This window comes from Montipora foliosa, unplaced genomic scaffold (assembly GCF_036669935.1).
Source record: "Montipora foliosa isolate CH-2021 unplaced genomic scaffold, ASM3666993v2 scaffold_291, whole genome shotgun sequence".
NCBI lineage: Eukaryota > Metazoa > Cnidaria > Anthozoa > Scleractinia > Acroporidae > Montipora > Montipora foliosa.
Window position 1 is genome coordinate 25,744 of NW_027179593.1, and position 23,809 is coordinate 49,552.

Consider the following 23,809-nt stretch of genomic DNA (forward strand, 5'->3'; position numbering starts at 1 on the left):
TTTGTTTACTCGAGTCCCGGATGTTGAAAGGAATTTTTGAACGGGAAACATTAACTCTCTGCATTTTACCAATGCCATTGCCGGTGAAGGGTTAAAGAACCATCACAGAGGAAACAGTTATTTGCTCAGTTCAACTTGCCCGCTCAAAACACACAACAAGAACGGGCTTTCTTCCGTCTACGACCATACCACAGGCAAAAAACCGGGTCTCGTCCGATCCCCGTAGTCAAATCCTGTAGGGCGAGAGTAGTACTTCGACGGGAGACCGCTTGGGAATATCTCGTGTTGTAGACTTCTATTTGACTCTACATTTTGTCGTTATATGACTTGTTTTACTTTGGTTTTCTGTGGGCATTGAGCTAATTAGCACGCGCGCTTGTAAAACTTGTCGTCACAATTCAAGCTTTAGAAAATGACATTCCATGGAATCGAATCGGGGAAAAGCTTTGTTTACTCGAGTCCCGGATGTTGAAAGGAATTTTTGAACGGGAAACATTAACTCTCTGCATTTTACCAATGCCATTGCCGGTGAAGGGTTAAAGAACCATCACAGAGGAAACAGTTATTTGCTCAGTTCAACTTGCCCGCTCAAAACACACAACAAGAACGGGCTTTCTTCCGTCTACGACCATACCACAGGCAAAAAACCGGGTCTCGTCCGATCCCCGTAGTCAAATCCTGTAGGGCGAGAGTAGTACTTCGACGGGAGACCGCTTGGGAATATCTCGTGTTGTAGACTTCTATTTGACTCTACATTTTGTCGTTATATGACTTGTTTTACTTTGGTTTTCTGTGGGCATTGAGCTAATTAGCACGCGCGCTTGTAAAACTTGTCGTCACAATTCAAGCTTTAGAAAATGACATTCCATGGAATCGAATCGGGGAAAAGCTTTGTTTACTCGAGTCCCGGATGTTGAAAGGAATTTTTGAACGGGAAACATTAACTCTCTGCATTTTACCAATGCCATTGCCGGTGAAGGGTTAAAGAACCATCACAGAGGAAACAGTTATTTGCTCAGTTCAACTTGCCCGCTCAAAACACACAACAAGAACGGGCTTTCTTCCGTCTACGACCATACCACAGGCAAAAAACCGGGTCTCGTCCGATCCCCGTAGTCAAATCCTGTAGGGCGAGAGTAGTACTTCGACGGGAGACCGCTTGGGAATATCTCGTGTTGTAGACTTCTATTTGACTCTACATTTTGTCGTTATATGACTTGTTTTACTTTGGTTTTCTGTGGGCATTGAGCTAATTAGCACGCGCGCTTGTAAAACTTGTCGTCACAATTCAAGCTTTAGAAAATGACATTCCATGGAATCGAATCGGGGAAAAGCTTTGTTTACTCGAGTCCCGGATGTTGAAAGGAATTTTTGAACGGGAAACATTAACTCTCTGCATTTTACCAATGCCATTGCCGGTGAAGGGTTAAAGAACCATCACAGAGGAAACAGTTATTTGCTCAGTTCAACTTGCCCGCTCAAAACACACAACAAGAACGGGCTTTCTTCCGTCTACGACCATACCACAGGCAAAAAACCGGGTCTCGTCCGATCCCCGTAGTCAAATCCTGTAGGGCGAGAGTAGTACTTCGACGGGAGACCGCTTGGGAATATCTCGTGTTGTAGACTTCTATTTGACTCTACATTTTGTCGTTATATGACTTGTTTTACTTTGGTTTTCTGTGGGCATTGAGCTAATTAGCACGCGCGCTTGTAAAACTTGTCGTCACAATTCAAGCTTTAGAAAATGACATTCCATGGAATCGAATCGGGGAAAAGCTTTGTTTACTCGAGTCCCGGATGTTGAAAGGAATTTTTGAACGGGAAACATTAACTCTCTGCATTTTACCAATGCCATTGCCGGTGAAGGGTTAAAGAACCATCACAGAGGAAACAGTTATTTGCTCAGTTCAACTTGCCCGCTCAAAACACACAACAAGAACGGGCTTTCTTCCGTCTACGACCATACCACAGGCAAAAAACCGGGTCTCGTCCGATCCCCGTAGTCAAATCCTGTAGGGCGAGAGTAGTACTTCGACGGGAGACCGCTTGGGAATATCTCGTGTTGTAGACTTCTATTTGACTCTACATTTTGTCGTTATATGACTTGTTTTACTTTGGTTTTCTGTGGGCATTGAGCTAATTAGCACGCGCGCTTGTAAAACTTGTCGTCACAATTCAAGCTTTAGAAAATGACATTCCATGGAATCGAATCGGGGAAAAGCTTTGTTTACTCGAGTCCCGGATGTTGAAAGGAATTTTTGAACGGGAAACATTAACTCTCTGCATTTTACCAATGCCATTGCCGGTGAAGGGTTAAAGAACCATCACAGAGGAAACAGTTATTTGCTCAGTTCAACTTGCCCGCTCAAAACACACAACAAGAACGGGCTTTCTTCCGTCTACGACCATACCACAGGCAAAAAACCGGGTCTCGTCCGATCCCCGTAGTCAAATCCTGTAGGGCGAGAGTAGTACTTCGACGGGAGACCGCTTGGGAATATCTCGTGTTGTAGACTTCTATTTGACTCTACATTTTGTCGTTATATGACTTGTTTTACTTTGGTTTTCTGTGGGCATTGAGCTAATTAGCACGCGCGCTTGTAAAACTTGTCGTCACAATTCAAGCTTTAGAAAATGACATTCCATGGAATCGAATCGGGGAAAAGCTTTGTTTACTCGAGTCCCGGATGTTGAAAGGAATTTTTGAACGGGAAACATTAACTCTCTGCATTTTACCAATGCCATTGCCGGTGAAGGGTTAAAGAACCATCACAGAGGAAACAGTTATTTGCTCAGTTCAACTTGCCCGCTCAAAACACACAACAAGAACGGGCTTTCTTCCGTCTACGACCATACCACAGGCAAAAAACCGGGTCTCGTCCGATCCCCGTAGTCAAATCCTGTAGGGCGAGAGTAGTACTTCGACGGGAGACCGCTTGGGAATATCTCGTGTTGTAGACTTCTATTTGACTCTACATTTTGTCGTTATATGACTTGTTTTACTTTGGTTTTCTGTGGGCATTGAGCTAATTAGCACGCGCGCTTGTAAAACTTGTCGTCACAATTCAAGCTTTAGAAAATGACATTCCATGGAATCGAATCGGGGAAAAGCTTTGTTTACTCGAGTCCCGGATGTTGAAAGGAATTTTTGAACGGGAAACATTAACTCTCTGCATTTTACCAATGCCATTGCCGGTGAAGGGTTAAAGAACCATCACAGAGGAAACAGTTATTTGCTCAGTTCAACTTGCCCGCTCAAAACACACAACAAGAACGGGCTTTCTTCCGTCTACGACCATACCACAGGCAAAAAACCGGGTCTCGTCCGATCCCCGTAGTCAAATCCTGTAGGGCGAGAGTAGTACTTCGACGGGAGACCGCTTGGGAATATCTCGTGTTGTAGACTTCTATTTGACTCTACATTTTGTCGTTATATGACTTGTTTTACTTTGGTTTTCTGTGGGCATTGAGCTAATTAGCACGCGCGCTTGTAAAACTTGTCGTCACAATTCAAGCTTTAGAAAATGACATTCCATGGAATCGAATCGGGGAAAAGCTTTGTTTACTCGAGTCCCGGATGTTGAAAGGAATTTTTGAACGGGAAACATTAACTCTCTGCATTTTACCAATGCCATTGCCGGTGAAGGGTTAAAGAACCATCACAGAGGAAACAGTTATTTGCTCAGTTCAACTTGCCCGCTCAAAACACACAACAAGAACGGGCTTTCTTCCGTCTACGACCATACCACAGGCAAAAAACCGGGTCTCGTCCGATCCCCGTAGTCAAATCCTGTAGGGCGAGAGTAGTACTTCGACGGGAGACCGCTTGGGAATATCTCGTGTTGTAGACTTCTATTTGACTCTACATTTTGTCGTTATATGACTTGTTTTACTTTGGTTTTCTGTGGGCATTGAGCTAATTAGCACGCGCGCTTGTAAAACTTGTCGTCACAATTCAAGCTTTAGAAAATGACATTCCATGGAATCGAATCGGGGAAAAGCTTTGTTTACTCGAGTCCCGGATGTTGAAAGGAATTTTTGAACGGGAAACATTAACTCTCTGCATTTTACCAATGCCATTGCCGGTGAAGGGTTAAAGAACCATCACAGAGGAAACAGTTATTTGCTCAGTTCAACTTGCCCGCTCAAAACACACAACAAGAACGGGCTTTCTTCCGTCTACGACCATACCACAGGCAAAAAACCGGGTCTCGTCCGATCCCCGTAGTCAAATCCTGTAGGGCGAGAGTAGTACTTCGACGGGAGACCGCTTGGGAATATCTCGTGTTGTAGACTTCTATTTGACTCTACATTTTGTCGTTATATGACTTGTTTTACTTTGGTTTTCTGTGGGCATTGAGCTAATTAGCACGCGCGCTTGTAAAACTTGTCGTCACAATTCAAGCTTTAGAAAATGACATTCCATGGAATCGAATCGGGGAAAAGCTTTGTTTACTCGAGTCCCGGATGTTGAAAGGAATTTTTGAACGGGAAACATTAACTCTCTGCATTTTACCAATGCCATTGCCGGTGAAGGGTTAAAGAACCATCACAGAGGAAACAGTTATTTGCTCAGTTCAACTTGCCCGCTCAAAACACACAACAAGAACGGGCTTTCTTCCGTCTACGACCATACCACAGGCAAAAAACCGGGTCTCGTCCGATCCCCGTAGTCAAATCCTGTAGGGCGAGAGTAGTACTTCGACGGGAGACCGCTTGGGAATATCTCGTGTTGTAGACTTCTATTTGACTCTACATTTTGTCGTTATATGACTTGTTTTACTTTGGTTTTCTGTGGGCATTGAGCTAATTAGCACGCGCGCTTGTAAAACTTGTCGTCACAATTCAAGCTTTAGAAAATGACATTCCATGGAATCGAATCGGGGAAAAGCTTTGTTTACTCGAGTCCCGGATGTTGAAAGGAATTTTTGAACGGGAAACATTAACTCTCTGCATTTTACCAATGCCATTGCCGGTGAAGGGTTAAAGAACCATCACAGAGGAAACAGTTATTTGCTCAGTTCAACTTGCCCGCTCAAAACACACAACAAGAACGGGCTTTCTTCCGTCTACGACCATACCACAGGCAAAAAACCGGGTCTCGTCCGATCCCCGTAGTCAAATCCTGTAGGGCGAGAGTAGTACTTCGACGGGAGACCGCTTGGGAATATCTCGTGTTGTAGACTTCTATTTGACTCTACATTTTGTCGTTATATGACTTGTTTTACTTTGGTTTTCTGTGGGCATTGAGCTAATTAGCACGCGCGCTTGTAAAACTTGTCGTCACAATTCAAGCTTTAGAAAATGACATTCCATGGAATCGAATCGGGGAAAAGCTTTGTTTACTCGAGTCCCGGATGTTGAAAGGAATTTTTGAACGGGAAACATTAACTCTCTGCATTTTACCAATGCCATTGCCGGTGAAGGGTTAAAGAACCATCACAGAGGAAACAGTTATTTGCTCAGTTCAACTTGCCCGCTCAAAACACACAACAAGAACGGGCTTTCTTCCGTCTACGACCATACCACAGGCAAAAAACCGGGTCTCGTCCGATCCCCGTAGTCAAATCCTGTAGGGCGAGAGTAGTACTTCGACGGGAGACCGCTTGGGAATATCTCGTGTTGTAGACTTCTATTTGACTCTACATTTTGTCGTTATATGACTTGTTTTACTTTGGTTTTCTGTGGGCATTGAGCTAATTAGCACGCGCGCTTGTAAAACTTGTCGTCACAATTCAAGCTTTAGAAAATGACATTCCATGGAATCGAATCGGGGAAAAGCTTTGTTTACTCGAGTCCCGGATGTTGAAAGGAATTTTTGAACGGGAAACATTAACTCTCTGCATTTTACCAATGCCATTGCCGGTGAAGGGTTAAAGAACCATCACAGAGGAAACAGTTATTTGCTCAGTTCAACTTGCCCGCTCAAAACACACAACAAGAACGGGCTTTCTTCCGTCTACGACCATACCACAGGCAAAAAACCGGGTCTCGTCCGATCCCCGTAGTCAAATCCTGTAGGGCGAGAGTAGTACTTCGACGGGAGACCGCTTGGGAATATCTCGTGTTGTAGACTTCTATTTGACTCTACATTTTGTCGTTATATGACTTGTTTTACTTTGGTTTTCTGTGGGCATTGAGCTAATTAGCACGCGCGCTTGTAAAACTTGTCGTCACAATTCAAGCTTTAGAAAATGACATTCCATGGAATCGAATCGGGGAAAAGCTTTGTTTACTCGAGTCCCGGATGTTGAAAGGAATTTTTGAACGGGAAACATTAACTCTCTGCATTTTACCAATGCCATTGCCGGTGAAGGGTTAAAGAACCATCACAGAGGAAACAGTTATTTGCTCAGTTCAACTTGCCCGCTCAAAACACACAACAAGAACGGGCTTTCTTCCGTCTACGACCATACCACAGGCAAAAAACCGGGTCTCGTCCGATCCCCGTAGTCAAATCCTGTAGGGCGAGAGTAGTACTTCGACGGGAGACCGCTTGGGAATATCTCGTGTTGTAGACTTCTATTTGACTCTACATTTTGTCGTTATATGACTTGTTTTACTTTGGTTTTCTGTGGGCATTGAGCTAATTAGCACGCGCGCTTGTAAAACTTGTCGTCACAATTCAAGCTTTAGAAAATGACATTCCATGGAATCGAATCGGGGAAAAGCTTTGTTTACTCGAGTCCCGGATGTTGAAAGGAATTTTTGAACGGGAAACATTAACTCTCTGCATTTTACCAATGCCATTGCCGGTGAAGGGTTAAAGAACCATCACAGAGGAAACAGTTATTTGCTCAGTTCAACTTGCCCGCTCAAAACACACAACAAGAACGGGCTTTCTTCCGTCTACGACCATACCACAGGCAAAAAACCGGGTCTCGTCCGATCCCCGTAGTCAAATCCTGTAGGGCGAGAGTAGTACTTCGACGGGAGACCGCTTGGGAATATCTCGTGTTGTAGACTTCTATTTGACTCTACATTTTGTCGTTATATGACTTGTTTTACTTTGGTTTTCTGTGGGCATTGAGCTAATTAGCACGCGCGCTTGTAAAACTTGTCGTCACAATTCAAGCTTTAGAAAATGACATTCCATGGAATCGAATCGGGGAAAAGCTTTGTTTACTCGAGTCCCGGATGTTGAAAGGAATTTTTGAACGGGAAACATTAACTCTCTGCATTTTACCAATGCCATTGCCGGTGAAGGGTTAAAGAACCATCACAGAGGAAACAGTTATTTGCTCAGTTCAACTTGCCCGCTCAAAACACACAACAAGAACGGGCTTTCTTCCGTCTACGACCATACCACAGGCAAAAAACCGGGTCTCGTCCGATCCCCGTAGTCAAATCCTGTAGGGCGAGAGTAGTACTTCGACGGGAGACCGCTTGGGAATATCTCGTGTTGTAGACTTCTATTTGACTCTACATTTTGTCGTTATATGACTTGTTTTACTTTGGTTTTCTGTGGGCATTGAGCTAATTAGCACGCGCGCTTGTAAAACTTGTCGTCACAATTCAAGCTTTAGAAAATGACATTCCATGGAATCGAATCGGGGAAAAGCTTTGTTTACTCGAGTCCCGGATGTTGAAAGGAATTTTTGAACGGGAAACATTAACTCTCTGCATTTTACCAATGCCATTGCCGGTGAAGGGTTAAAGAACCATCACAGAGGAAACAGTTATTTGCTCAGTTCAACTTGCCCGCTCAAAACACACAACAAGAACGGGCTTTCTTCCGTCTACGACCATACCACAGGCAAAAAACCGGGTCTCGTCCGATCCCCGTAGTCAAATCCTGTAGGGCGAGAGTAGTACTTCGACGGGAGACCGCTTGGGAATATCTCGTGTTGTAGACTTCTATTTGACTCTACATTTTGTCGTTATATGACTTGTTTTACTTTGGTTTTCTGTGGGCATTGAGCTAATTAGCACGCGCGCTTGTAAAACTTGTCGTCACAATTCAAGCTTTAGAAAATGACATTCCATGGAATCGAATCGGGGAAAAGCTTTGTTTACTCGAGTCCCGGATGTTGAAAGGAATTTTTGAACGGGAAACATTAACTCTCTGCATTTTACCAATGCCATTGCCGGTGAAGGGTTAAAGAACCATCACAGAGGAAACAGTTATTTGCTCAGTTCAACTTGCCCGCTCAAAACACACAACAAGAACGGGCTTTCTTCCGTCTACGACCATACCACAGGCAAAAAACCGGGTCTCGTCCGATCCCCGTAGTCAAATCCTGTAGGGCGAGAGTAGTACTTCGACGGGAGACCGCTTGGGAATATCTCGTGTTGTAGACTTCTATTTGACTCTACATTTTGTCGTTATATGACTTGTTTTACTTTGGTTTTCTGTGGGCATTGAGCTAATTAGCACGCGCGCTTGTAAAACTTGTCGTCACAATTCAAGCTTTAGAAAATGACATTCCATGGAATCGAATCGGGGAAAAGCTTTGTTTACTCGAGTCCCGGATGTTGAAAGGAATTTTTGAACGGGAAACATTAACTCTCTGCATTTTACCAATGCCATTGCCGGTGAAGGGTTAAAGAACCATCACAGAGGAAACAGTTATTTGCTCAGTTCAACTTGCCCGCTCAAAACACACAACAAGAACGGGCTTTCTTCCGTCTACGACCATACCACAGGCAAAAAACCGGGTCTCGTCCGATCCCCGTAGTCAAATCCTGTAGGGCGAGAGTAGTACTTCGACGGGAGACCGCTTGGGAATATCTCGTGTTGTAGACTTCTATTTGACTCTACATTTTGTCGTTATATGACTTGTTTTACTTTGGTTTTCTGTGGGCATTGAGCTAATTAGCACGCGCGCTTGTAAAACTTGTCGTCACAATTCAAGCTTTAGAAAATGACATTCCATGGAATCGAATCGGGGAAAAGCTTTGTTTACTCGAGTCCCGGATGTTGAAAGGAATTTTTGAACGGGAAACATTAACTCTCTGCATTTTACCAATGCCATTGCCGGTGAAGGGTTAAAGAACCATCACAGAGGAAACAGTTATTTGCTCAGTTCAACTTGCCCGCTCAAAACACACAACAAGAACGGGCTTTCTTCCGTCTACGACCATACCACAGGCAAAAAACCGGGTCTCGTCCGATCCCCGTAGTCAAATCCTGTAGGGCGAGAGTAGTACTTCGACGGGAGACCGCTTGGGAATATCTCGTGTTGTAGACTTCTATTTGACTCTACATTTTGTCGTTATATGACTTGTTTTACTTTGGTTTTCTGTGGGCATTGAGCTAATTAGCACGCGCGCTTGTAAAACTTGTCGTCACAATTCAAGCTTTAGAAAATGACATTCCATGGAATCGAATCGGGGAAAAGCTTTGTTTACTCGAGTCCCGGATGTTGAAAGGAATTTTTGAACGGGAAACATTAACTCTCTGCATTTTACCAATGCCATTGCCGGTGAAGGGTTAAAGAACCATCACAGAGGAAACAGTTATTTGCTCAGTTCAACTTGCCCGCTCAAAACACACAACAAGAACGGGCTTTCTTCCGTCTACGACCATACCACAGGCAAAAAACCGGGTCTCGTCCGATCCCCGTAGTCAAATCCTGTAGGGCGAGAGTAGTACTTCGACGGGAGACCGCTTGGGAATATCTCGTGTTGTAGACTTCTATTTGACTCTACATTTTGTCGTTATATGACTTGTTTTACTTTGGTTTTCTGTGGGCATTGAGCTAATTAGCACGCGCGCTTGTAAAACTTGTCGTCACAATTCAAGCTTTAGAAAATGACATTCCATGGAATCGAATCGGGGAAAAGCTTTGTTTACTCGAGTCCCGGATGTTGAAAGGAATTTTTGAACGGGAAACATTAACTCTCTGCATTTTACCAATGCCATTGCCGGTGAAGGGTTAAAGAACCATCACAGAGGAAACAGTTATTTGCTCAGTTCAACTTGCCCGCTCAAAACACACAACAAGAACGGGCTTTCTTCCGTCTACGACCATACCACAGGCAAAAAACCGGGTCTCGTCCGATCCCCGTAGTCAAATCCTGTAGGGCGAGAGTAGTACTTCGACGGGAGACCGCTTGGGAATATCTCGTGTTGTAGACTTCTATTTGACTCTACATTTTGTCGTTATATGACTTGTTTTACTTTGGTTTTCTGTGGGCATTGAGCTAATTAGCACGCGCGCTTGTAAAACTTGTCGTCACAATTCAAGCTTTAGAAAATGACATTCCATGGAATCGAATCGGGGAAAAGCTTTGTTTACTCGAGTCCCGGATGTTGAAAGGAATTTTTGAACGGGAAACATTAACTCTCTGCATTTTACCAATGCCATTGCCGGTGAAGGGTTAAAGAACCATCACAGAGGAAACAGTTATTTGCTCAGTTCAACTTGCCCGCTCAAAACACACAACAAGAACGGGCTTTCTTCCGTCTACGACCATACCACAGGCAAAAAACCGGGTCTCGTCCGATCCCCGTAGTCAAATCCTGTAGGGCGAGAGTAGTACTTCGACGGGAGACCGCTTGGGAATATCTCGTGTTGTAGACTTCTATTTGACTCTACATTTTGTCGTTATATGACTTGTTTTACTTTGGTTTTCTGTGGGCATTGAGCTAATTAGCACGCGCGCTTGTAAAACTTGTCGTCACAATTCAAGCTTTAGAAAATGACATTCCATGGAATCGAATCGGGGAAAAGCTTTGTTTACTCGAGTCCCGGATGTTGAAAGGAATTTTTGAACGGGAAACATTAACTCTCTGCATTTTACCAATGCCATTGCCGGTGAAGGGTTAAAGAACCATCACAGAGGAAACAGTTATTTGCTCAGTTCAACTTGCCCGCTCAAAACACACAACAAGAACGGGCTTTCTTCCGTCTACGACCATACCACAGGCAAAAAACCGGGTCTCGTCCGATCCCCGTAGTCAAATCCTGTAGGGCGAGAGTAGTACTTCGACGGGAGACCGCTTGGGAATATCTCGTGTTGTAGACTTCTATTTGACTCTACATTTTGTCGTTATATGACTTGTTTTACTTTGGTTTTCTGTGGGCATTGAGCTAATTAGCACGCGCGCTTGTAAAACTTGTCGTCACAATTCAAGCTTTAGAAAATGACATTCCATGGAATCGAATCGGGGAAAAGCTTTGTTTACTCGAGTCCCGGATGTTGAAAGGAATTTTTGAACGGGAAACATTAACTCTCTGCATTTTACCAATGCCATTGCCGGTGAAGGGTTAAAGAACCATCACAGAGGAAACAGTTATTTGCTCAGTTCAACTTGCCCGCTCAAAACACACAACAAGAACGGGCTTTCTTCCGTCTACGACCATACCACAGGCAAAAAACCGGGTCTCGTCCGATCCCCGTAGTCAAATCCTGTAGGGCGAGAGTAGTACTTCGACGGGAGACCGCTTGGGAATATCTCGTGTTGTAGACTTCTATTTGACTCTACATTTTGTCGTTATATGACTTGTTTTACTTTGGTTTTCTGTGGGCATTGAGCTAATTAGCACGCGCGCTTGTAAAACTTGTCGTCACAATTCAAGCTTTAGAAAATGACATTCCATGGAATCGAATCGGGGAAAAGCTTTGTTTACTCGAGTCCCGGATGTTGAAAGGAATTTTTGAACGGGAAACATTAACTCTCTGCATTTTACCAATGCCATTGCCGGTGAAGGGTTAAAGAACCATCACAGAGGAAACAGTTATTTGCTCAGTTCAACTTGCCCGCTCAAAACACACAACAAGAACGGGCTTTCTTCCGTCTACGACCATACCACAGGCAAAAAACCGGGTCTCGTCCGATCCCCGTAGTCAAATCCTGTAGGGCGAGAGTAGTACTTCGACGGGAGACCGCTTGGGAATATCTCGTGTTGTAGACTTCTATTTGACTCTACATTTTGTCGTTATATGACTTGTTTTACTTTGGTTTTCTGTGGGCATTGAGCTAATTAGCACGCGCGCTTGTAAAACTTGTCGTCACAATTCAAGCTTTAGCAAATGACATTCCATGGAATCGAATCGGGGAAAAGCTTTGTTTACTCGAGTCCCGGATGTTGAAAGGAATTTTTGAACGGGAAACATTAACTCTCTGCATTTTACCAATGCCATTGCCGGTGAAGGGTTAAAGAACCATCACAGAGGAAACAGTTATTTGCTCAGTTCAACTTGCCCGCTCAAAACACACAACAAGAACGGGCTTTCTTCCGTCTACGACCATACCACAGGCAAAAAACCGGGTCTCGTCCGATCCCCGTAGTCAAATCCTGTAGGGCGAGAGTAGTACTTCGACGGGAGACCGCTTGGGAATATCTCGTGTTGTAGACTTCTATTTGACTCTACATTTTGTCGTTATATGACTTGTTTTACTTTGGTTTTCTGTGGGCATTGAGCTAATTAGCACGCGCGCTTGTAAAACTTGTCGTCACAATTCAAGCTTTAGAAAATGACATTCCATGGAATCGAATCGGGGAAAAGCTTTGTTTACTCGAGTCCCGGATGTTGAAAGGAATTTTTGAACGGGAAACATTAACTCTCTGCATTTTACCAATGCCATTGCCGGTGAAGGGTTAAAGAACCATCACAGAGGAAACAGTTATTTGCTCAGTTCAACTTGCCCGCTCAAAACACACAACAAGAACGGGCTTTCTTCCGTCTACGACCATACCACAGGCAAAAAACCGGGTCTCGTCCGATCCCCGTAGTCAAATCCTGTAGGGCGAGAGTAGTACTTCGACGGGAGACCGCTTGGGAATATCTCGTGTTGTAGACTTCTATTTGACTCTACATTTTGTCGTTATATGACTTGTTTTACTTTGGTTTTCTGTGGGCATTGAGCTAATTAGCACGCGCGCTTGTAAAACTTGTCGTCACAATTCAAGCTTTAGAAATGACATTCCATGGAATCGAATCGGGGAAAAGCTTTGTTTACTCGAGTCCCGGATGTTGAAAGGAATTTTTGAACGGGAAACATTAACTCTCTGCATTTTACCAATGCCATTGCCGGTGAAGGGTTAAAGAACCATCACAGAGGAAACAGTTATTTGCTCAGTTCAACTTGCCCGCTCAAAACACACAACAAGAACGGGCTTTCTTCCGTCTACGACCATACCACAGGCAAAAAACCGGGTCTCGTCCGATCCCCGTAGTCAAATCCTGTAGGGCGAGAGTAGTACTTCGACGGGAGACCGCTTGGGAATATCTCGTGTTGTAGACTTCTATTTGACTCTACATTTTGTCGTTATATGACTTGTTTTACTTTGGTTTTCTGTGGGCATTGAGCTAATTAGCACGCGCGCTTGTAAAACTTGTCGTCACAATTCAAGCTTTAGAAAATGACATTCCATGGAATCGAATCGGGGAAAAGCTTTGTTTACTCGAGTCCCGGATGTTGAAAGGAATTTTTGAACGGGAAACATTAACTCTCTGCATTTTACCAATGCCATTGCCGGTGAAGGGTTAAAGAACCATCACAGAGGAAACAGTTATTTGCTCAGTTCAACTTGCCCGCTCAAAACACACAACAAGAACGGGCTTTCTTCCGTCTACGACCATACCACAGGCAAAAAACCGGGTCTCGTCCGATCCCCGTAGTCAAATCCTGTAGGGCGAGAGTAGTACTTCGACGGGAGACCGCTTGGGAATATCTCGTGTTGTAGACTTCTATTTGACTCTACATTTTGTCGTTATATGACTTGTTTTACTTTGGTTTTCTGTGGGCATTGAGCTAATTAGCACGCGCGCTTGTAAAACTTGTCGTCACAATTCAAGCTTTAGAAAATGACATTCCATGGAATCGAATCGGGGAAAAGCTTTGTTTACTCGAGTCCCGGATGTTGAAAGGAATTTTTGAACGGGAAACATTAACTCTCTGCATTTTACCAATGCCATTGCCGGTGAAGGGTTAAAGAACCATCACAGAGGAAACAGTTATTTGCTCAGTTCAACTTGCCCGCTCAAAACACACAACAAGAACGGGCTTTCTTCCGTCTACGACCATACCACAGGCAAAAAACCGGGTCTCGTCCGATCCCCGTAGTCAAATCCTGTAGGGCGAGAGTAGTACTTCGACGGGAGACCGCTTGGGAATATCTCGTGTTGTAGACTTCTATTTGACTCTACATTTTGTCGTTATATGACTTGTTTTACTTTGGTTTTCTGTGGGCATTGAGCTAATTAGCACGCGCGCTTGTAAAACTTGTCGTCACAATTCAAGCTTTAGAAAATTCCATGGAATCGAATCGGGGAAAAGCTTTGTTTACTCGAGTCCCGGATGTTGAAAGGAATTTTTGAACGGGAAACATTAACTCTCTGCATTTTACCAATGCCATTGCCGGTGAAGGGTTAAAGAACCATCACAGAGGAAACAGTTATTTGCTCAGTTCAACTTGCCCGCTCAAAACACACAACAAGAACGGGCTTTCTTCCGTCTACGACCATACCACAGGCAAAAAACCGGGTCTCGTCCGATCCCCGTAGTCAAATCCTGTAGGGCGAGAGTAGTACTTCGACGGGAGACCGCTTGGGAATATCTCGTGTTGTAGACTTCTATTTGACTCTACATTTTGTCGTTATATGACTTGTTTTACTTTGGTTTTCTGTGGGCATTGAGCTAATTAGCACGCGCGCTTGTAAAACTTGTCGTCACAATTCAAGCTTTAGAAAATGACATTCCATGGAATCGAATCGGGGAAAAGCTTTGTTTACTCGAGTCCCGGATGTTGAAAGGAATTTTTGAACGGGAAACATTAACTCTCTGCATTTTACCAATGCCATTGCCGGTGAAGGGTTAAAGAACCATCACAGAGGAAACAGTTATTTGCTCAGTTCAACTTGCCCGCTCAAAACACACAACAAGAACGGGCTTTCTTCCGTCTACGACCATACCACAGGCAAAAAACCGGGTCTCGTCCGATCCCCGTAGTCAAATCCTGTAGGGCGAGAGTAGTACTTCGACGGGAGACCGCTTGGGAATATCTCGTGTTGTAGACTTCTATTTGACTCTACATTTTGTCGTTATATGACTTGTTTTACTTTGGTTTTCTGTGGGCATTGAGCTAATTAGCACGCGCGCTTGTAAAACTTGTCGTCACAATTCAAGCTTTAGAAAATGACATTCCATGGAATCGAATTGGGAAAAAGCTTTGTTTACTCGAGTCCCGGATGTTGAAAGGAATTTTTGAACGGGAAACATTAACTCTCTGCATTTTACCAATGCCATTGCCGGTGAAGGGTTAAAGAACCATCACAGAGGAAACAGTTATTTGCTCAGTTCAACTTGCCCGCTCAAAACACACAACAAGAACGGGCTTTCTTCCGTCTACGACCATACCACAGGCAAAAAACCGGGTCTCGTCCGATCCCCGTAGTCAAATCCTGTAGGGCGAGAGTAGTACTTCGACGGGAGACCGCTTGGGAATATCTCGTGTTGTAGACTTCTATTTGACTCTACATTTTGTCGTTATATGACTTGTTTTACTTTGGTTTTCTGTGGGCATTGAGCTAATTAGCACGCGCGCTTGTAAAACTTGTCGTCACAATTCAAGCTTTAGAAAATGACATTCCATGGAATCGAATCGGGGAAAAGCTTTGTTTACTCGAGTCCCGGATGTTGAAAGGAATTTTTGAACGGGAAACATTAACTCTCTGCATTTTACCAATGCCATTGCCGGTGAAGGGTTAAAGAACCATCACAGAGGAAACAGTTATTTGCTCAGTTCAACTTGCCCGCTCAAAACACACAACAAGAACGGGCTTTCTTCCGTCTACGACCATACCACAGGCAAAAAACCGGGTCTCGTCCGATCCCCGTAGTCAAATCCTGTAGGGCGAGAGTAGTACTTCGACGGGAGACCGCTTGGGAATATCTCGTGTTGTAGACTTCTATTTGACTCTACATTTTGTCGTTATATGACTTGTTTTACTTTGGTTTTCTGTGGGCATTGAGCTAATTAGCACGCGCGCTTGTAAAACTTGTCGTCACAATTCAAGCTTTAGAAAATGACATTCCATGGAATCGAATCGGGGAAAAGCTTTGTTTACTCGAGTCCCGGATGTTGAAAGGAATTTTTGAACGGGAAACATTAACTCTCTGCATTTTACCAATGCCATTGCCGGTGAAGGGTTAAAGAACCATCACAGAGGAAACAGTTATTTGCTCAGTTCAACTTGCCCGCTCAAAACACACAACAAGAACGGGCTTTCTTCCGTCTACGACCATACCACAGGCAAAAAACCGGGTCTCGTCCGATCCCCGTAGTCAAATCCTGTAGGGCGAGAGTAGTACTTCGACGGGAGACCGCTTGGGAATATCTCGTGTTGTAGACTTCTATTTGACTCTACATTTTGTCGTTATCTGACTTGTTTTACTTTGGTTGTCTGTGTGCATTGAGCTAATAAGCACGCTCGCTTGTAAAACTTGTCGGTCACAATTCAAGCTTTAGAAAATGACATTCCATGGAATCGAATCGGGGTACATCTTTGTTTACTCGAGTCCCCGTAGTTGAAAGGACTTTTTGAACGGGAAACATTAACTCTCTGCCTTTACCAATGCCATTGCCGGTGAAGTGTTTAAAGAACCATCACAGAGGAAACATTTTTATTTTCTCAGTGTCAACTTGCCGCGCTCAAAACACACAACAATAACGGGCTTTCTTTCCGTCTACGACCATACCACAGGCAAAAAACCGGGTCTCGTCCCGATCCCCGTAGTCAAATCCTGTAGGGCGAGAGTAGTACTTCGACGGGAGACCGCTTGGGAAAGTCTCGTGTTGTAGACCTCTATTTGACTCTCCATTTTGTCGTTATATGACTTGCTTTTACTTTGGTTTTCTGTGGGCATTGAGCTAATTAGCACGCGCGCTTGGTGAAGAACTTGTCGTCACAATTCAACTAGCTTTAGAAATTGAACATTCCATGGAATCGAATCGGGGAAAAGCTGTGTTTAACAACTCGATTCCCCGGAGGTTGAAAGGAATTTTTGAACGTACAACATATAACTCTCTGCCTTTTAGCCAATGCCATGGCCGGTGAAGGGTTAAAGAACCATCACAGAGGAAACAGTTTAATTTGCTCCGTTCAACTTGCCACGCTCAAAACACACAACCAGAACGGGGCTTTCTTCCTTCTACGACCATACCACAGGCAAAAAACCGGGTCTCGTCCGATCCCCGTAGTCAAATCCTGTAGGGCGAGAGTAGTACTTCGACGGGAGACCGCTTGGGAATATCTCGTGTTTGTAGAACTCCATTTGACTCTACATTTTGTCGTGATATGACTTGTGTTACTTTGGTTTTCTGTGGGCAATTGAGCTAATTAGCACGCGCGCTTGTAAACCTTGTCGTCACAATTCAATCCTTTGAAAATGACATTCCATGGAATCGCAAATCGGGGAAAAGCTTTGTTTACTCGAGTCCCCGGATGTTGAAAGGAATTTTTGAACGGGAAACATTAACTCTCTGCATTTTACCAATGCCATTGCCGGTGAAGGGGTTAAGAACCATCACAGAGGCAACCGTTATTTGCTCAGTTCAACTTGCCCGCTCAAAACACACAACAAGAACGGGCTTTCTTCCGTCTACTACCATACCACCGGCAAAAAACCGGGTCTCGTCCGATCCACCGTAGTCAAATCCTGTAGGGCGAGAGTAGTACTTCGACGGGAGACCGCTTGGGAATATCTCGTGTTGTAGACTTCTAACTTTGACTCTACATTTTGTCGTTATATGACTTGTTTTACTTTGGTTTTCTTGTGGTCATTGAGCTACTTAGCACGCGCCCTTGTAAAACTTGTCGTCACAATTCAAGCTTTAGAAAATGACATTCCCATGGGGGGAAATCGAATCCGGGAAAAGCTTTGTTTTACTCGAGTCCCCCGGATGTTTAAAGGATTTTTTGAACGGGAAACATTCCTCTCTGCATTTTACCAATGCCATTGCCGGTGAAGGGTAAAAGACCCATCACAGAGGAAACATTTATTTGCTCAGTTTCAACTTGCCCTCTCAAAACACACAACAAGAACGTGCTTTCTTCCGTCCTACGACCCTACCACAGGCAAAAAACGCGGGTCTCGTCCGTTCCCCCCCCCGGTTAAGTTCAATCCTGTAGGGCGAGAGTAGTACTTCGACGGGAGACCGCTTGGTAATATCTCGTGTTGTAGACATTCCTATTTGACTCTACATTTTGTAGTTATATGACTTGTTTTACTTTGGTTTTCTGTGGGCATTGAGCTAATTAGCACGCGCGCGGTTGTACAACTGTGTCGTCACAATTCAAGCTTTAGAAAACATGACCTTCCATGGAATCGAATCGGGGAAAGCTTTGTTTACTCGAGTCCCCGGATGATTTGAAAGGAATTTTTTTGAACGGGAACCATTAACTCTCTGCATTTTACCAATGCCATTGCCGGTGAAGGGTTAAAGAACCATCACCGAGGAAACATTTATTTGCTCAGTTCAACTGTGCCCGCTCAAAACACACAACAAGAACGGGCTTTCTCCCGTCTACGACCATACCACAGGCCAAACCCGGGTCTCGTCCGATCGCCCGTAGTCCAATCCGGTAAGGCGAGAGTAGTACTTCGACGGGAGACCGCTTGGGACTATCTCGTGTTGTAGACTATCTATTTGACTCTACATTTTGTCGTTATATGACTGTTTTTACTTTGGTTTTCTGTGGGCATTGAATCTAATTAGCACGCGCCCCCCCGCTTGTAAAACTTGTCGGCACAAGTCAAGCTTTAGAAAATGACATTCCATGGAATCGAATCGGTGGAAAGCTTTGTTTACTCGAGTCCCCGATGTTGAAAGGAATTTTTGAACGGGAAACATTAACTCTCCTGCCATTTTACCAATGCCATTGCCGGTGAAGGGTTAAAGAACCATCACAGAGTAAACAGTTATTTGCTCAGATTCAACTTGTGCGCCGCTCAAACCACACAACAAGAACGGGCCTTTCTTCCGTCCGACGACCATACCACAGGCAAAAAAACCGGTCTCGTCCGATCCCCGTAGATCAAATCCTGTAGGGCGAGAGTAGTACTTCGACGGGAAGACCGCTTGGGAATATCTCGTGTTGTAGACTTCTATTTGCATCTACATTTTGTCGTTATTTATATGACTGGTTTTACTTTGGTTTTCTGTGGGCATTGAGCTAATTCGCAGAGCGCGCTTGTAAAACTTGTTCGTCACAATTCAAGCTTTATAAAATGACATTCCATGGAATCGAATCGGGGAAAAGCTTTGTTTACTCGAGTCCCGGATGTTGAAAGGAATTTTTGAACGGGGAACATTAACTCTCTGCATTTTACCAATGCCATTGCCGGTGAAGGGTTAAAGAACCATTACAGAGCATACAGTGATTTGCTTAGATCAACTTGCCCGCTCAAAACACACAACACGAACCTGGCGTTCTTCCGTCCCTACGATCATACCACAGGCAAAAAACCGGGTCCTTCGTCCGATCCCCGTAGTCAAATCTTAGGGCGAGGGGAGTACTTCGACGGGAGACCGCTTGGGAATATCTCGTGTTGTAGACTTCTATTTGACTCTACATTTTGTCGTTATATGACTTGTTTTACTTTGGTTTTCTGTGGGCATTGAGCTAATTAGCACGCGCGCTTGTAAAACTTGTCGTCACAATTCAAGCTTTAGAAAATGACATTCCATGGAATCGAATCGGGGAAAAGCTTTGTTTACTCGAGTCCCCGGATGTTGAAAGGAATTTTTGAACGGGAAACATTAACTCTCTGCATTTTACCAATGCCATTGCCGGTGAAGGGTTAAAGAACCATCACAGAGGAAACAGTTATTTGCTCAGTTCAACTTGCCCGCTCAAAACACACAACAAGAACGGGCTTTCTTCCGTCTACGACCATACCACAGGCAAAAAACCGGGTCTCGTCCGATCCCCGTAGTCAAATCCTGTAGGGCGAGAGTAGTACTTCGACGGGAGACCGCTTGGGAATATCTCGTGTTGTAGACTTCTATTTGACTCTACATTTTGTCGTTATATGACTTGTTTTACTTTGGTTTTCTGTGGGCATTGAGCTAATTAGCACGCGCGCTTGTAAAACTTGTCGTCACAATTCAAGCTTTAGAAAATGACATTCCATGGAATCGAATCGGGGAAAAGCTTTGTTTACTCGAGTCCCCGGATGTTGAAAGGAATTTTTGAACGGGAAACATTAACTCTCTGCATTTTACCAATGCCATTGCCGGTGAAGGGTTAAAGAACCATCACAGAGGAAACAGTTATTTGCTCAGTTCAACTTGCCCGCTCAAAACACACAACAAGAACGGGCTTTCTTCCGTCTACGACCATACCACAGGCAAAAAACCGGGTCTCGTCCGATCCCCGTAGTCAAATCCTGTAGGGCGAGAGTAGTACTTCGACGGGAGACCGCTTGGGAATATCTCGTGTTGTAGACTTCTATTTGACTCTACATTTTGTCGTTATATGACTTGTTTTACTTTGGTTTTCTGTGGGCATTGAGCTAATTAGCACGCGCGCTTGTAAAACTTGTCGTCACAATTCAAGCTTTAGAAAATGACATTCCATGGAATCGAATCGGGGAAAAGCTTTGTTTACTCGAGTCCCCGGATGTTGAAAGGAATTTTTGAACGGGAAACATTAACTCTCTGCATTTTACCAATGCCATTGCCGGTGAAGGGTTAAAGAACCATCACAGAGGAAACAGTTATTTGCTCAGTTCAACTTGCCCGCTCAAAACACACAACAAGAACGGGCTTTCTTCCGTCTACGACCATACCACAGGCAAAAAACCGGGTCTCGTCCGATCCCCGTAGTCAAATCCTGTAGGGCGAGAGTAGTACTTCGACGGGAGACCGCTTGGGAATATCTCGTGTTGTAGACTTCTATTTGACTCTACATTTTGTCGTTATATGACTTGTTTTACTTTGGTTTTCTGTGGGCATTGAGCTAATTAGCACGCGCGCTTGTAAAACTTGTCGTCACAATTCAAGCTTTAGAAAATGACATTCCATGGAATCGAATCGGGGAAAAGCTTTGTTTACTCGAGTCCCCGGATGTTGAAAGGAATTTTTGAACGGGAAACATTAACTCTCTGCATTTTACCAATGCCATTGCCGGTGAAGGGTTAAAGAACCATCACAGAGGAAACAGTTATTTGCTCAGTTCAACTTGCCCGCTCAAAACACACAACAAGAACGGGCTTTCTTCCGTCTACGACCATACCACAGGCAAAAAACCGGGTCTCGTCCGATCCCCGTAGTCAAATCCTGTAGGGCGAGAGTAGTACTTCGACGGGAGACCGCTTGGGAATATCTCGTGTTGTAGACTTCTATTTGACTCTACATTTTGTCGTTATATGACTTGTTTTACTTTGGTTTTCTGTGGGCATTGAGCTAATTAGCACGCGCGCTTGTAAAACTTGTCGTCACAATTCAAGCTTTAGAAAATGACATTCCATGGAATCGAATCGGGGAAAAGCTTTGTTTACTCGAGTCCCCGGATGTTGAAAGGAATTTTTGAACGGGAAACATTAACTCTCTGCATTTTACCAATGCCATTGCCGGTGAAGGGTTAAAGAACCATCACAGAGGAAACAGTTATTTGCTCAGTTCAACTTGCCCGCTCAAAACACACAACAAGAACGGGCTTTCTTCCGTCTACGACCATACCACAGGCAAAAAACCGGGTCTCGTCCGATCCCCGTAGTCAAATCCTGTAGGGCGAGAGTAGTACTTCGACGGGAGACCGCTTGGGAATATCTCGTGTTGTAGACTTCTATTTGACTCTACATTTTGTCGTTATATGACTTGTTTTACTTTGGTTTTCTGTGGGCATTGAGCTAATTAGCACGCGCGCTTGTAAAACTTGTCGTCACAATTCAAGCTTTAGAAAATGACATTCCATGGAATCGAATCGGGGAAAAGCTTTGTTTACTCGAGTCCCCGGATGTTGAAAGGAATTTTTGAACGGGAAACATTAACTCTCTGCATTTTACCAATGCCATTGCCGGTGAAGGGTTAAAGAACCATCACAGAGGAAACAGTTATTTGCTCAGTTCAACTTGCCCGCTCAAAACACACAACAAGAACGGGCTTTCTTCCGTCTACGACCATACCACAGGCAAAAAACCGGGTCTCGTCCGATCCCCGTAGTCAAATCCTGTAGGGCGAGAGTAGTACTTCGACGGGAGACCGCTTGGGAATATCTCGTGTTGTAGACTTCTATTTGACTCTACATTTTGTCGTTATATGACTTGTTTTACTTTGGTTTTCTGTGGGCATTGAGCTAATTAGCACGCGCGCTTGTAAAACTTGTCGTCACAATTCAAGCTTTAGAAAATGACATTCCATGGAATCGAATCGGGGAAAAGCTTTGTTTACTCGAGTCCCCGGATGTTGAAAGGAATTTTTGAACGGGAAACATTAACTCTCTGCATTTTACCAATGCCATTGCCGGTGAAGGGTTAAAGAACCATCACAGAGGAAACAGTTATTTGCTCAGTTCAACTTGCCCGCTCAAAACACACAACAAGAACGGGCTTTCTTCCGTCTACGACCATACCACAGGCAAAAAACCGGGTCTCGTCCGATCCCCGTAGTCAAATCCTGTAGGGCGAGAGTAGTACTTCGACGGGAGACCGCTTGGGAATATCTCGTGTTGTAGACTTCTATTTGACTCTACATTTTGTCGTTATATGACTTGTTTTACTTTGGTTTTCTGTGGGCATTGAGCTAATTAGCACGCGCGCTTGTAAAACTTGTCGTCACAATTCAAGCTTTAGAAAATGACATTCCATGGAATCGAATCGGGGAAAAGCTTTGTTTACTCGAGTCCCCGGATGTTGAAAGGAATTTTTGAACGGGAAACATTAACTCTCTGCATTTTACCAATGCCATTGCCGGTGAAGGGTTAAAGAACCATCACAGAGGAAACAGTTATTTGCTCAGTTCAACTTGCCCGCTCAAAACACACAACAAGAACGGGCTTTCTTCCGTCTACGACCATACCACAGGCAAAAAACCGGGTCTCGTCCGATCCCCGTAGTCAAATCCTGTAGGGCGAGAGTAGTACTTCGACGGGAGACCGCTTGGGAATATCTCGTGTTGTAGACTTCTATTTGACTCTACATTTTGTCGTTATATGACTTGTTTTACTTTGGTTTTCTGTGGGCATTGAGCTAATTAGCACGCGCGCTTGTAAAACTTGTCGTCACAATTCAAGCTTTAGAAAATGACATTCCATGGAATCGAATCGGGGAAAAGCTTTGTTTACTCGAGTCCCCGGATGTTGAAAGGAATTTTTGAACGGGAAACATTAACTCTCTGCATTTTACCAATGCCATTGCCGGTGAAGGGTTAAAGAACCATCACAGAGGAAACAGTTATTTGCTCAGTTCAACTTGCCCGCTCAAAACACACAACAAGAACGGGCTTTCTTCCGTCTACGACCATACCACAGGCAAAAAACCGGGTCTCGTCCGATCCCCGTAGTCAAATCCTGTAGGGCGAGAGTAGTACTTCGACGGGAGACCGCTTGGGAATATCTCGTGTTGTAGACTTCTATTTGACTCTACATTTTGTCGTTATATGACTTGTTTTACTTTGGTTTTCTGTGGGCATTGAGCTAATTAGCACGCGCGCTTGTAAAACTTGTCGTCACAATTCAAGCTTTAGAAAATGACATTCCATGGAATCGAATCGGGGAAAAGCTTTGTTTACTCGAGTCCCCGGATGTTGAAAGGAATTTTTGAACGGGAAACATTAACTCTCTGCATTTTACCAATGCCATTGCCGGTGAAGGGTTAAAGAACCATCACAGAGGAAACAGTTATTTGCTC

General features: G+C 44.2%; 47 non-coding genes and 2 pseudogenes across 47 annotated transcripts; all 49 read left to right on the forward strand.

Annotated features, from left to right (window-relative positions):
- The first annotated feature begins 175 nt into the window (after positions 1–175).
- On the forward strand, positions 176–294 carry LOC137986861 (5S ribosomal RNA). Its single transcript, XR_011120075.1, has one exon. It is a non-coding gene; the product is annotated as a 5S ribosomal RNA (ribosomal RNA).
- Positions 295–620: 326 nt separating this feature from the next.
- LOC137986862 (5S ribosomal RNA) lies at positions 621–739 on the forward strand. The gene has a single exon (XR_011120076.1). It is a non-coding gene; the product is annotated as a 5S ribosomal RNA (ribosomal RNA).
- A 326-nt stretch (positions 740–1,065) lies between these two features.
- Positions 1,066–1,184, forward strand: LOC137986863 (5S ribosomal RNA). Its single transcript, XR_011120077.1, has one exon. It is a non-coding gene; the product is annotated as a 5S ribosomal RNA (ribosomal RNA).
- Positions 1,185–1,510: 326 nt separating this feature from the next.
- Positions 1,511–1,629, forward strand: LOC137986864 (5S ribosomal RNA). Its single transcript, XR_011120078.1, has one exon. It is a non-coding gene; the product is annotated as a 5S ribosomal RNA (ribosomal RNA).
- A 326-nt stretch (positions 1,630–1,955) lies between these two features.
- Positions 1,956–2,074, forward strand: LOC137986742 (5S ribosomal RNA). The gene has a single exon (XR_011119975.1). It is a non-coding gene; the product is annotated as a 5S ribosomal RNA (ribosomal RNA).
- Positions 2,075–2,400: 326 nt separating this feature from the next.
- LOC137986743 (5S ribosomal RNA) lies at positions 2,401–2,519 on the forward strand. The gene has a single exon (XR_011119976.1). It is a non-coding gene; the product is annotated as a 5S ribosomal RNA (ribosomal RNA).
- A 326-nt stretch (positions 2,520–2,845) lies between these two features.
- LOC137986744 (5S ribosomal RNA) lies at positions 2,846–2,964 on the forward strand. Its single transcript, XR_011119977.1, has one exon. It is a non-coding gene; the product is annotated as a 5S ribosomal RNA (ribosomal RNA).
- Positions 2,965–3,290: 326 nt separating this feature from the next.
- On the forward strand, positions 3,291–3,409 carry LOC137986745 (5S ribosomal RNA). Its single transcript, XR_011119978.1, has one exon. It is a non-coding gene; the product is annotated as a 5S ribosomal RNA (ribosomal RNA).
- Positions 3,410–3,735: 326 nt separating this feature from the next.
- On the forward strand, positions 3,736–3,854 carry LOC137986746 (5S ribosomal RNA). The gene has a single exon (XR_011119979.1). It is a non-coding gene; the product is annotated as a 5S ribosomal RNA (ribosomal RNA).
- A 326-nt stretch (positions 3,855–4,180) lies between these two features.
- On the forward strand, positions 4,181–4,299 carry LOC137986748 (5S ribosomal RNA). Its single transcript, XR_011119981.1, has one exon. It is a non-coding gene; the product is annotated as a 5S ribosomal RNA (ribosomal RNA).
- Positions 4,300–4,625: 326 nt separating this feature from the next.
- Positions 4,626–4,744, forward strand: LOC137986749 (5S ribosomal RNA). Its single transcript, XR_011119982.1, has one exon. It is a non-coding gene; the product is annotated as a 5S ribosomal RNA (ribosomal RNA).
- Positions 4,745–5,070: 326 nt separating this feature from the next.
- Positions 5,071–5,189, forward strand: LOC137986750 (5S ribosomal RNA). Its single transcript, XR_011119983.1, has one exon. It is a non-coding gene; the product is annotated as a 5S ribosomal RNA (ribosomal RNA).
- Positions 5,190–5,515: 326 nt separating this feature from the next.
- LOC137986751 (5S ribosomal RNA) lies at positions 5,516–5,634 on the forward strand. The gene has a single exon (XR_011119984.1). It is a non-coding gene; the product is annotated as a 5S ribosomal RNA (ribosomal RNA).
- A 326-nt stretch (positions 5,635–5,960) lies between these two features.
- Positions 5,961–6,079, forward strand: LOC137986752 (5S ribosomal RNA). Its single transcript, XR_011119985.1, has one exon. It is a non-coding gene; the product is annotated as a 5S ribosomal RNA (ribosomal RNA).
- A 326-nt stretch (positions 6,080–6,405) lies between these two features.
- LOC137986753 (5S ribosomal RNA) lies at positions 6,406–6,524 on the forward strand. The gene has a single exon (XR_011119986.1). It is a non-coding gene; the product is annotated as a 5S ribosomal RNA (ribosomal RNA).
- A 326-nt stretch (positions 6,525–6,850) lies between these two features.
- LOC137986754 (5S ribosomal RNA) lies at positions 6,851–6,969 on the forward strand. Its single transcript, XR_011119987.1, has one exon. It is a non-coding gene; the product is annotated as a 5S ribosomal RNA (ribosomal RNA).
- A 326-nt stretch (positions 6,970–7,295) lies between these two features.
- On the forward strand, positions 7,296–7,414 carry LOC137986756 (5S ribosomal RNA). The gene has a single exon (XR_011119988.1). It is a non-coding gene; the product is annotated as a 5S ribosomal RNA (ribosomal RNA).
- A 326-nt stretch (positions 7,415–7,740) lies between these two features.
- On the forward strand, positions 7,741–7,859 carry LOC137986757 (5S ribosomal RNA). The gene has a single exon (XR_011119989.1). It is a non-coding gene; the product is annotated as a 5S ribosomal RNA (ribosomal RNA).
- A 326-nt stretch (positions 7,860–8,185) lies between these two features.
- LOC137986758 (5S ribosomal RNA) lies at positions 8,186–8,304 on the forward strand. Its single transcript, XR_011119990.1, has one exon. It is a non-coding gene; the product is annotated as a 5S ribosomal RNA (ribosomal RNA).
- A 326-nt stretch (positions 8,305–8,630) lies between these two features.
- On the forward strand, positions 8,631–8,749 carry LOC137986760 (5S ribosomal RNA). The gene has a single exon (XR_011119992.1). It is a non-coding gene; the product is annotated as a 5S ribosomal RNA (ribosomal RNA).
- A 326-nt stretch (positions 8,750–9,075) lies between these two features.
- On the forward strand, positions 9,076–9,194 carry LOC137986761 (5S ribosomal RNA). The gene has a single exon (XR_011119993.1). It is a non-coding gene; the product is annotated as a 5S ribosomal RNA (ribosomal RNA).
- A 326-nt stretch (positions 9,195–9,520) lies between these two features.
- Positions 9,521–9,639, forward strand: LOC137986762 (5S ribosomal RNA). The gene has a single exon (XR_011119994.1). It is a non-coding gene; the product is annotated as a 5S ribosomal RNA (ribosomal RNA).
- Positions 9,640–9,965: 326 nt separating this feature from the next.
- On the forward strand, positions 9,966–10,084 carry LOC137986763 (5S ribosomal RNA). The gene has a single exon (XR_011119995.1). It is a non-coding gene; the product is annotated as a 5S ribosomal RNA (ribosomal RNA).
- Positions 10,085–10,410: 326 nt separating this feature from the next.
- LOC137986764 (5S ribosomal RNA) lies at positions 10,411–10,529 on the forward strand. The gene has a single exon (XR_011119996.1). It is a non-coding gene; the product is annotated as a 5S ribosomal RNA (ribosomal RNA).
- A 326-nt stretch (positions 10,530–10,855) lies between these two features.
- LOC137986765 (5S ribosomal RNA) lies at positions 10,856–10,974 on the forward strand. Its single transcript, XR_011119997.1, has one exon. It is a non-coding gene; the product is annotated as a 5S ribosomal RNA (ribosomal RNA).
- A 326-nt stretch (positions 10,975–11,300) lies between these two features.
- Positions 11,301–11,419, forward strand: LOC137986766 (5S ribosomal RNA). The gene has a single exon (XR_011119998.1). It is a non-coding gene; the product is annotated as a 5S ribosomal RNA (ribosomal RNA).
- A 326-nt stretch (positions 11,420–11,745) lies between these two features.
- Positions 11,746–11,864, forward strand: LOC137986767 (5S ribosomal RNA). Its single transcript, XR_011119999.1, has one exon. It is a non-coding gene; the product is annotated as a 5S ribosomal RNA (ribosomal RNA).
- Positions 11,865–12,190: 326 nt separating this feature from the next.
- LOC137986768 (5S ribosomal RNA) lies at positions 12,191–12,309 on the forward strand. Its single transcript, XR_011120000.1, has one exon. It is a non-coding gene; the product is annotated as a 5S ribosomal RNA (ribosomal RNA).
- Positions 12,310–12,635: 326 nt separating this feature from the next.
- Positions 12,636–12,754, forward strand: LOC137986769 (5S ribosomal RNA). Its single transcript, XR_011120001.1, has one exon. It is a non-coding gene; the product is annotated as a 5S ribosomal RNA (ribosomal RNA).
- A 325-nt stretch (positions 12,755–13,079) lies between these two features.
- LOC137986772 (5S ribosomal RNA) lies at positions 13,080–13,198 on the forward strand. Its single transcript, XR_011120003.1, has one exon. It is a non-coding gene; the product is annotated as a 5S ribosomal RNA (ribosomal RNA).
- Positions 13,199–13,524: 326 nt separating this feature from the next.
- On the forward strand, positions 13,525–13,643 carry LOC137986773 (5S ribosomal RNA). The gene has a single exon (XR_011120004.1). It is a non-coding gene; the product is annotated as a 5S ribosomal RNA (ribosomal RNA).
- Positions 13,644–13,969: 326 nt separating this feature from the next.
- On the forward strand, positions 13,970–14,088 carry LOC137986774 (5S ribosomal RNA). The gene has a single exon (XR_011120005.1). It is a non-coding gene; the product is annotated as a 5S ribosomal RNA (ribosomal RNA).
- Positions 14,089–14,409: 321 nt separating this feature from the next.
- Positions 14,410–14,528, forward strand: LOC137986775 (5S ribosomal RNA). Its single transcript, XR_011120006.1, has one exon. It is a non-coding gene; the product is annotated as a 5S ribosomal RNA (ribosomal RNA).
- Positions 14,529–14,854: 326 nt separating this feature from the next.
- Positions 14,855–14,973, forward strand: LOC137986776 (5S ribosomal RNA). Its single transcript, XR_011120007.1, has one exon. It is a non-coding gene; the product is annotated as a 5S ribosomal RNA (ribosomal RNA).
- Positions 14,974–15,299: 326 nt separating this feature from the next.
- On the forward strand, positions 15,300–15,418 carry LOC137986777 (5S ribosomal RNA). The gene has a single exon (XR_011120008.1). It is a non-coding gene; the product is annotated as a 5S ribosomal RNA (ribosomal RNA).
- Positions 15,419–15,744: 326 nt separating this feature from the next.
- Positions 15,745–15,863, forward strand: LOC137986778 (5S ribosomal RNA). The gene has a single exon (XR_011120009.1). It is a non-coding gene; the product is annotated as a 5S ribosomal RNA (ribosomal RNA).
- Positions 15,864–16,189: 326 nt separating this feature from the next.
- On the forward strand, positions 16,190–16,308 carry LOC137986779 (5S ribosomal RNA). Its single transcript, XR_011120010.1, has one exon. It is a non-coding gene; the product is annotated as a 5S ribosomal RNA (ribosomal RNA).
- A 332-nt stretch (positions 16,309–16,640) lies between these two features.
- LOC137986804 (5S ribosomal RNA) lies at positions 16,641–16,760 on the forward strand. Its single transcript, XR_011120033.1, has one exon. It is a non-coding gene; the product is annotated as a 5S ribosomal RNA (ribosomal RNA).
- Positions 16,761–17,105: 345 nt separating this feature from the next.
- LOC137986808 (5S ribosomal RNA) lies at positions 17,106–17,225 on the forward strand (annotated as a pseudogene).
- A 330-nt stretch (positions 17,226–17,555) lies between these two features.
- On the forward strand, positions 17,556–17,675 carry LOC137986815 (5S ribosomal RNA; annotated as a pseudogene).
- Positions 17,676–19,843: 2,168 nt separating this feature from the next.
- LOC137986780 (5S ribosomal RNA) lies at positions 19,844–19,962 on the forward strand. The gene has a single exon (XR_011120011.1). It is a non-coding gene; the product is annotated as a 5S ribosomal RNA (ribosomal RNA).
- Positions 19,963–20,289: 327 nt separating this feature from the next.
- Positions 20,290–20,408, forward strand: LOC137986781 (5S ribosomal RNA). Its single transcript, XR_011120012.1, has one exon. It is a non-coding gene; the product is annotated as a 5S ribosomal RNA (ribosomal RNA).
- A 327-nt stretch (positions 20,409–20,735) lies between these two features.
- Positions 20,736–20,854, forward strand: LOC137986783 (5S ribosomal RNA). Its single transcript, XR_011120014.1, has one exon. It is a non-coding gene; the product is annotated as a 5S ribosomal RNA (ribosomal RNA).
- A 327-nt stretch (positions 20,855–21,181) lies between these two features.
- Positions 21,182–21,300, forward strand: LOC137986784 (5S ribosomal RNA). The gene has a single exon (XR_011120015.1). It is a non-coding gene; the product is annotated as a 5S ribosomal RNA (ribosomal RNA).
- A 327-nt stretch (positions 21,301–21,627) lies between these two features.
- On the forward strand, positions 21,628–21,746 carry LOC137986785 (5S ribosomal RNA). Its single transcript, XR_011120016.1, has one exon. It is a non-coding gene; the product is annotated as a 5S ribosomal RNA (ribosomal RNA).
- A 327-nt stretch (positions 21,747–22,073) lies between these two features.
- LOC137986786 (5S ribosomal RNA) lies at positions 22,074–22,192 on the forward strand. The gene has a single exon (XR_011120017.1). It is a non-coding gene; the product is annotated as a 5S ribosomal RNA (ribosomal RNA).
- Positions 22,193–22,519: 327 nt separating this feature from the next.
- LOC137986788 (5S ribosomal RNA) lies at positions 22,520–22,638 on the forward strand. The gene has a single exon (XR_011120018.1). It is a non-coding gene; the product is annotated as a 5S ribosomal RNA (ribosomal RNA).
- Positions 22,639–22,965: 327 nt separating this feature from the next.
- Positions 22,966–23,084, forward strand: LOC137986789 (5S ribosomal RNA). The gene has a single exon (XR_011120019.1). It is a non-coding gene; the product is annotated as a 5S ribosomal RNA (ribosomal RNA).
- A 327-nt stretch (positions 23,085–23,411) lies between these two features.
- Positions 23,412–23,530, forward strand: LOC137986790 (5S ribosomal RNA). Its single transcript, XR_011120020.1, has one exon. It is a non-coding gene; the product is annotated as a 5S ribosomal RNA (ribosomal RNA).
- Positions 23,531–23,809: the final 279 nt, after the last annotated feature.